The following is a 7,180-nucleotide window of genomic DNA, read 5'->3' as shown; positions in this document are numbered from 1 at the left end:
CTTAAATTCTTTTTGCCTCCATGCTTATTTTCTCTAACTTGGTTCAGGACATTGCAATAGATACCATTAGCCTCCAAGCTCAGTGGTTCTCAAGAAAGGGTCCCTTGCCCACCAGGAAATACTCCAAAATGTCTGGAGACAGTTTTGGTTGTTTCAATTCAGAGTGAGTTTCTGGCACCTAGATGGCAGCAATGCTTCCAGACATTCTACAGGACAAAGAGCAGTCCGCCACTCCCAACAAAGAATTATCTGGCCTAATATGTGAATAGTGCTGAGATTCAGAAACTGTATTAGTCCATTATATGCTGCTATAAAGAACTGCCTGAGACTGGGTAATTCAGAAAGGAAAGAGGTTTAATTGACTCACAGTTCCACATGGCCAGGGAGGCCACAGGAAACTTACAATTATGGCAGAAGGGGAAGCAAACACATCCTTCTTCACATGATGGCAGGAAGGAGAAGTGCCAAGGAATGAGGGAAAAGCCCCTTATAAAACCATCAGATCCCCTGAGAACTCACTCACTATCACAAGAACAGCAACATGGGGGTAACCACCCCATGATTCAATTACCTTCCACTGGGTCTTTCCCATGCCATGTGGGGATTATGAGAACTACAATTCAAAATGAGATCTGGGTGGGGACACAGCCAAACCATAACAGAAACCCTGCAACTTATCTACCTGCCTTCAATTTTGCTTCACACCAATTCATCTTCACATTGCAATCAAGGTTATCTCTTAAAAATGAAATAACCTTCCTTTAGTAAAACCTGGGAGACACTATTTATTTTTCTATCCAGATTCCATACACATACTTCTTTGCAACAAGAATCGTTTTGCTTAAGAGAAAGATGTGTTTTCAGTCCCAGGGAGTCAGTCCTTATTAGGCTTACTCAAAGGGAATAACTATTGCCCTTCTCAGTGACTGATTTAGAAAAGGGCTTGAGAGTAACTCATTGACTATGATTTGAGAAAATATTTCTTACTTAAAAGGGGACTCTCATAGGTTTATTTGCAAAGATGACCATAATAATGTATACCATTCCTATTTATGTGTACCTTTGAAATACTTTGAAAAACTTTGCTGTTTTTACCATCATGTGGTTAAAATCTATTCCTAATTCCTTGAATTTGAGCTGGCCACTTGCTTCAACCAACAGAATGGAACCAACTGGGTATTGTGGGATTTTGAGACTAGGCCCCACGAAATCTTGTAGCTTGAGCTCTCATTGCCTTGGAACACTGCTTTGAGATTGCTATGTGAAGAAGCCAAGGCTAGTCAACTGAGGGATGAGACCACATGAAGCAGGGAAGCCAGTTGCCTCAATCATGCAGCTGAGGCCCCAGATTTATAAGTAAGGTCATCTCAGAACCAACACCACCCCAGTTGAGCCACCAATTGACTGACTGCAGGTGAATGAGAGTCTAAGAGGAAGGAACAGAAGAACCACCTAGCTGAACCCAGCCCACTCTTCTGAGTCCCAGAATCATGAGCAATAAAATGGTAGTTGTTTCTGGGCATTAAGTTGTGATGTGGTAGGTTTCAGTGTAGCAATAAATAATTATACAGAAGCATATGGATGTTTCTGCCCTTTGGATGCTGTTGTATTTAACAACAAAAAAAAAGCAACATCTAGCTTTTGCAGCTATTCTGAGGGACATACTTGGCACCTAAGAAGAGGAGGGTAGAACAAAGAAATGCTCCTGATCTTTTACATTGCCACAGAGCTGCCAAGTTAACCACCCTACATCTAGGCTTTGTTGTTTTGTTTTGTTTTTCCTGAGACAGACTCACTCTGCCACCCAGTCTGAAGTACAGTGGTACAATCTCAGCTCACTGCAACCTCTGTCTCCCATGTTCAAGTGATTCTTCTGCCTCAGCTCCCTGAGTAGTTGGGACTACATGTGTGTACCACCATGCCTGGTTACTTTTTGTATTTTAGTAGAGATGGGGTTTTGCCATGTTGGCAGGCTGATCTCAAACTCCTGACCTCAGGTGATCTGCCCACCTCAGCCTCTCAAAGTTCTGGGATTACAGGAGTGAGCCACTGCACCGGGCCTATTTATTTTTTTAATAGACAGGAGTTCACTCTGTCACCCAGTCTAGAGTGCAGCAGTGCAATCATAGCTCACTGTAACCTCAAACTCCCGGGCTCAAGTGATCTTGCTACCTCAGCCTCCTGAGTAGCTAGGACCACAGGCATGCATCACCATGACTGATCAGTTTTATTTTTTATTTTTCTAGAGGTGGGAGGGTCTCACTGTGTTGCCCATGCTGATATCAAACTCCTGGCCTCAAGCAATCCTCCTACTTCAGCCTCCCAAAGTGCTGGGATTACAGGTGTGAGTCACCAGCCTAGATATCTTGTTATATGATAAAACATAGTAAAATGAGGTCCTTTATTGTTTAAGCTACTTTTGTTTGAGCTTCCTCTTACTTAAATGTCAAAGTGTTCTTCAATGTGAAAATGTTCTTTAAATTTTCGTTGTCCTTAGGATAAAATTAAAGCCCATTCACAGTCTAGACCCTGCTAATCTCTAGCTTCGTATCTCATTTCTGCCCTTTTCATTATCCCTACCACTCCTCTGCCCATCACACTCATATTGAACTTCTTCTGATTCTTCATATGAGCCATTATCTCTTTTCCTCTCTCTCCTGCCTTCACCCCCACCCCAAGGACTTTGACCCAGTCACCACAATGCCATCACCTAAACATTCTCATTTTAAAAAAAATGTAGTTTTTATACGGAATTTATCTTAACAGTTCTGCAAAGTTTGGCCTACTGATAATAATGCCCTACTGTTTCCATTCATTTTTTCCCTCCTCCCCTAAAGGCAATCACTTTCACCTATTTTAACTATATATTTTGGTAATTACCTCTATGTTTCTAAATAATAGATTTGTGCTGCCACTTGCTGATTTTGTTAGCGCTGGGTTTTAGACATTTATCTATTGACTTGACACTATTAAAGAAGATTTATTGTGTTTCTCTCCCTTGTTTCCAACACACAAATATATACATACACACTGAGCCATGCAGTTAACCCTAGTTTCTTTGCTTTTTTTGCATGAGTTTTTCTTTTCCCTGAAGTTAATGATAATATTAATTTTTGTTTTCCTAATTTTTTATGTATCTATCAGTTCAACCTCCAAATCTTTCATCAAACTGACAGAATGTTTGCTATGTCCGAACATTAAAAGAGAAAAAGATTTCTTCACCTTCCTAAAGAAACCTCTCTGACAGCCTTCCTGCTCCAACCTGGACTGGTGGAGCTTCTGTAACTATCTGTCATCCTAGAATCTCCCGTCACCATCATCTTGAGGATTTCTTTTACCCCTCTCAAGTGTTCCTCTTATTCTCTACTTTCCTCCTTCTTTGTTCATCCTGAAAATTGATTTGTAGTTTTGCTGAGTATCGAAATTGGGAAGGCCTCTGGCTTCTAGCTGATGAGAAATCTGATGCCATTTATCTTTCTAATCCTGGATCCTCTCTCTCTCTGTCTCTCTTTTCTTTAGTGCATTGAAATTTCATAATGATATGTCTTGGGCCTATTTTCATTCATTAATTTTGCCAGGCAGTCAGTAAGCCTGTCAATATAGAACTCAAATTCTTTAATTCTGAGATATTTACTTGATCCTTACATCCTACTTTGCATTTTATCTCTCTCTCTCTTCTAGAGCTTCTGTTATTCAGATACTGGGCTTCTTGCACTCTATTAGATGCTTTACTCAGACATCTGGTTATCCTTGTCTGATCACATTTAAGTGGGGGACCAAATCCTCCAAGCATAAGTTTATGTAGAACTTACGAACTGTGAACTTTAGGGTAACTGATTGGGCAGTTCCCCCAGCCATCAAGGCCAGGAAGCCTTTATGTCAATATTTGCAGGTCTTTGCTTGCAGGCTGGTCAGATTCCTCAACTAGACCTTCTGCCCCCTGCATGGAAGGTGAAGGCCTGGCTGCTAGACATCAGGAAGCTGAACGTGGGAAGGCAGCTAGGAGATGCTTTCAAAATCCAGTTTTGTATACGTGCACTTAATCTCCTAATTTTTTATGATATCTCCATCTTCAACTGAGCCCAGTGTCTCTAGAAAAAATAAATCCACCTTCTTCTGTCAGGGTTGGGAAGATCTATTGCCTGGCTTTATGAAGCTGGCAAGGTAATCTGGAAATCTGAGTACTTCAAAACTTTCCATCAATCCTCCTCATTTTAGTCCTCCTAAGCACCCCCGCTTTTGGAAGTTCTATGTGCTTCTTATTTCTGAGCTGTCAATCCTGAGGCGGAAAGTGCATTGGATTTCACCTTTTTCAACTTTAGCTTAGACTTCAGTTCTCCCTGGTCCTTTGCCACTCACCCACCTACTTTCTAGGTTACAGAACTTTGCAGTTATTGCCTCCTTTTTCGTTGTTCCCGTCCTTTAGGGTTTACGACATTTTTTAAAAATCACTGTATAGTTGTTTTATGGAGACCTTGGGAGAAAGTGAAAGTGTTTAACTTGCCAACCTTGCACAGAAATCCTGTCATCTCTTCTGCTCTTGGAATGCTACTTCCTCTGAGAAACCCCCAAACCCAGGAAAAGCACCTCTCCAATGTGCCCCCTGTTAAAACCTTGTGTTCCTCCCACAAATATGTGGATGTGGGTGTGGATGGAACCAACACGCAAATTTATATTTGTCTATTTGTATCCCTGTAAACTTGTATTCAGTGATGATAATCTCCTCTATCTCTATAAGGAAAGTTGGTGGATCCCCATCATTTTCTGCTTACATGAAAATGGCAGTCCTATGATCACATCAGTTCACAACATTCAATTCACTAACTGGAATGTGTTCTGCCAAAAATATTAAGCAACTCCTCAATATTTCTTCGAAGTTAAGAATTCTTCCTCTCTCCCTTGCTAAGGCCTACAGTTGGCAGCTGCCTGCTTCCAGGGAGGGGTGTGACCAGCTTCTGCTCTTTCACTACTCTCTTCTTTCACACTAGACAGCAGCTCATTCAGCTATGGACAGGAAGGAAAGGAAGCAAACAGAGTTGCCAGATCTAACAAATAAAAATAGTGGTTAGGTGGCTTTGAGCTATCTGCGTCTAGCATATTAGAGCTGAACTCTTTCCCTCGTGGGCTGGTTTTTAATATTTTGGAATTCTCATCCTTAAGGACTCTCATTATCTGCAGTTCTCAAGATAACAAGGGGATGCATTGATCTCTAAGTCCTACCATCAGCCCTCTCCCTTTGGTCCACAGCAGGATTTAATATGGTTCCAGCTCAGCCATTTCTTCCATGAAAAACACTCACACACGTCTTCTGGTGAACGCTAGGCACCCAGGCTGATCTCTGTGCAGCATCAAAGCAGCTTGTCATCCTTTCTGTCACCTTCTGGATTTCCCAAGGAAGAGTGAGACCCCAGGGCAAGGTTACCCCAATTCCTAAAAGCTGCAGAAAGCTCTCCAAGTGAACCTATTAAAAGACTGAGGAAAAGAATGTGGTGATCTCCTCCCACCCTACCCTTTTGAATAGAAAATCAGAGGCTCCTAAATATCATTTCCTCCAAGGAAATCTTCCTCAAACCCATCTTTCTGCTCTGCAAACTTGTACAACCTTCATCTGGATGAGGGGTCCAAATAGAAATCCTATGTCACAGGAAACTTGTTTCACATTGACTTTGATTTCTCATGTTCATTATGTCAATGTCTTGATCAAAACAAAGACAGAAGGGGTTCATTTTCAAAATTCTTTTTTATTTTATTGCTGTTGTCTCCACCTGCTAGTCTATAAAACTCATTAAGGATAAGCATTAATCAGAGTGTCTCCACAATCCAGCACATGCATAGCACATAGATGACAATCTATAAATATTTACTGATTGAAGACTCAATGAATGAATGGGTTGGTCTTTACTGGTTTTCCCCAATGGGCTGTTACGCAACAAATGGTCAACTGCTTCTACTTTCCCTGCTCAATAGTGGTATGAATTTTAGCTTCAATTTGCAGATGTAAATTAAACAGAAAGAATAGAAATGCTAAGTCTTGAGGCAAGTTATTAATGAAGGTCTTTAAAATAGCTTTTTCAAAAGATTTTAACACGGAATCAATATTCTTCTATTTCAAGTAGTTTAGGTGTTGCCCTGAGTAGAGAGTCAAATGAAATACCCAATTGCTGAGACTGCCCAACATCACTATTCTATAAAACTACAATTTAGAAAGTCTCATTTGTAAAAAGAAATTGAAACTTGACTAGAGCAGAGTACGAGTCTGAGGCGGAGGGAGTCATGGCCGGACAGGCATCTAGAAAGTTTCTCCCACTCTTTGACCGAGTAGTGGTTGAAAGGAGTGCTGCTGAAACTGTAACTAAAGGAGGCATTGTGCTTCCAGAAAAATCTCAAGGAAAAGTATTGCAAACAACAGTAGTCGCTGTTGGATGGGGTTCTAAAGGGAAGGGATTCAACCAATTAGCATGAAAGTTGGAGATAAAGTTCTTCTCCCAGAATATGGAGGCACCAAAGTAGTTCTAGATGACAAGGACTATTTCCTATTTAGAGATGGTGACATTCCTGGAAAGTACGTAGACTGAAATAAGTCACTATTGAAATGGCATCAACATGAAGCTGCCCATTCCACTGAAGTTCTGAAATCCTTCATCATGTAAATAATTTCCATATCTCTCTTTCATAATAAACTAAGTAAATAATTTCCATATCTCTCTTTCATAATAAACTAATAAGTAATTTCCATATCTCTCTTTCATAATAAACTAATAAGTAAATAATTTCCATATCTCTCTTTCATAATAAACTAAGTAAATAATTTCCATATCTCTCTTTCATAATAAACTAAGTAAATAATTTCCATATCTCTCTTTCATAATAAACTAATGATAACTGATGACATTTAGTATCTCCAAAATTGTTTCCTTGTACTGATATAAACATTTCTGAATAAAAATATATAAATGAAAAGAAAAAAAAGAAATTGAAACTTGATTAACATAAAATTAAGTTGGTCAGGACTCTTATTGTTCACACTAAGTGAAACATGAAAACTAAACAGGTTATATCCTATTCTAAAATGTTATGATGCTATGACATGAATAGTGGAAAATAATTTGAACTTTTCAAATACTTCCAGCAAAATTTTGCACTCTCTAGTTAGCATTTGGAACATCATTTATGTTAGAAT

The 7,180-nt window shown here is 39.7% G+C and overlaps 1 pseudogene; it reads left to right on the top strand.

The window, feature by feature from the left end:
* Positions 1 to 6,237: 6,237 nt before the first annotated feature.
* Positions 6,238 to 6,641, top strand: LOC108588082 (10 kDa heat shock protein, mitochondrial pseudogene; annotated as a pseudogene).
* The last annotated feature ends 539 nt before the right edge of the window (positions 6,642 to 7,180 follow it).

This window comes from Callithrix jacchus, chromosome 13, assembly GCF_049354715.1.
Source record: "Callithrix jacchus isolate 240 chromosome 13, calJac240_pri, whole genome shotgun sequence".
Taxonomy (NCBI): Eukaryota; Metazoa; Chordata; class Mammalia; order Primates; family Cebidae; genus Callithrix; species Callithrix jacchus.
The sequence above is the reverse complement of the archived record's forward strand: the minus strand, read 5'-3'. Positions and strand labels throughout refer to the sequence as shown.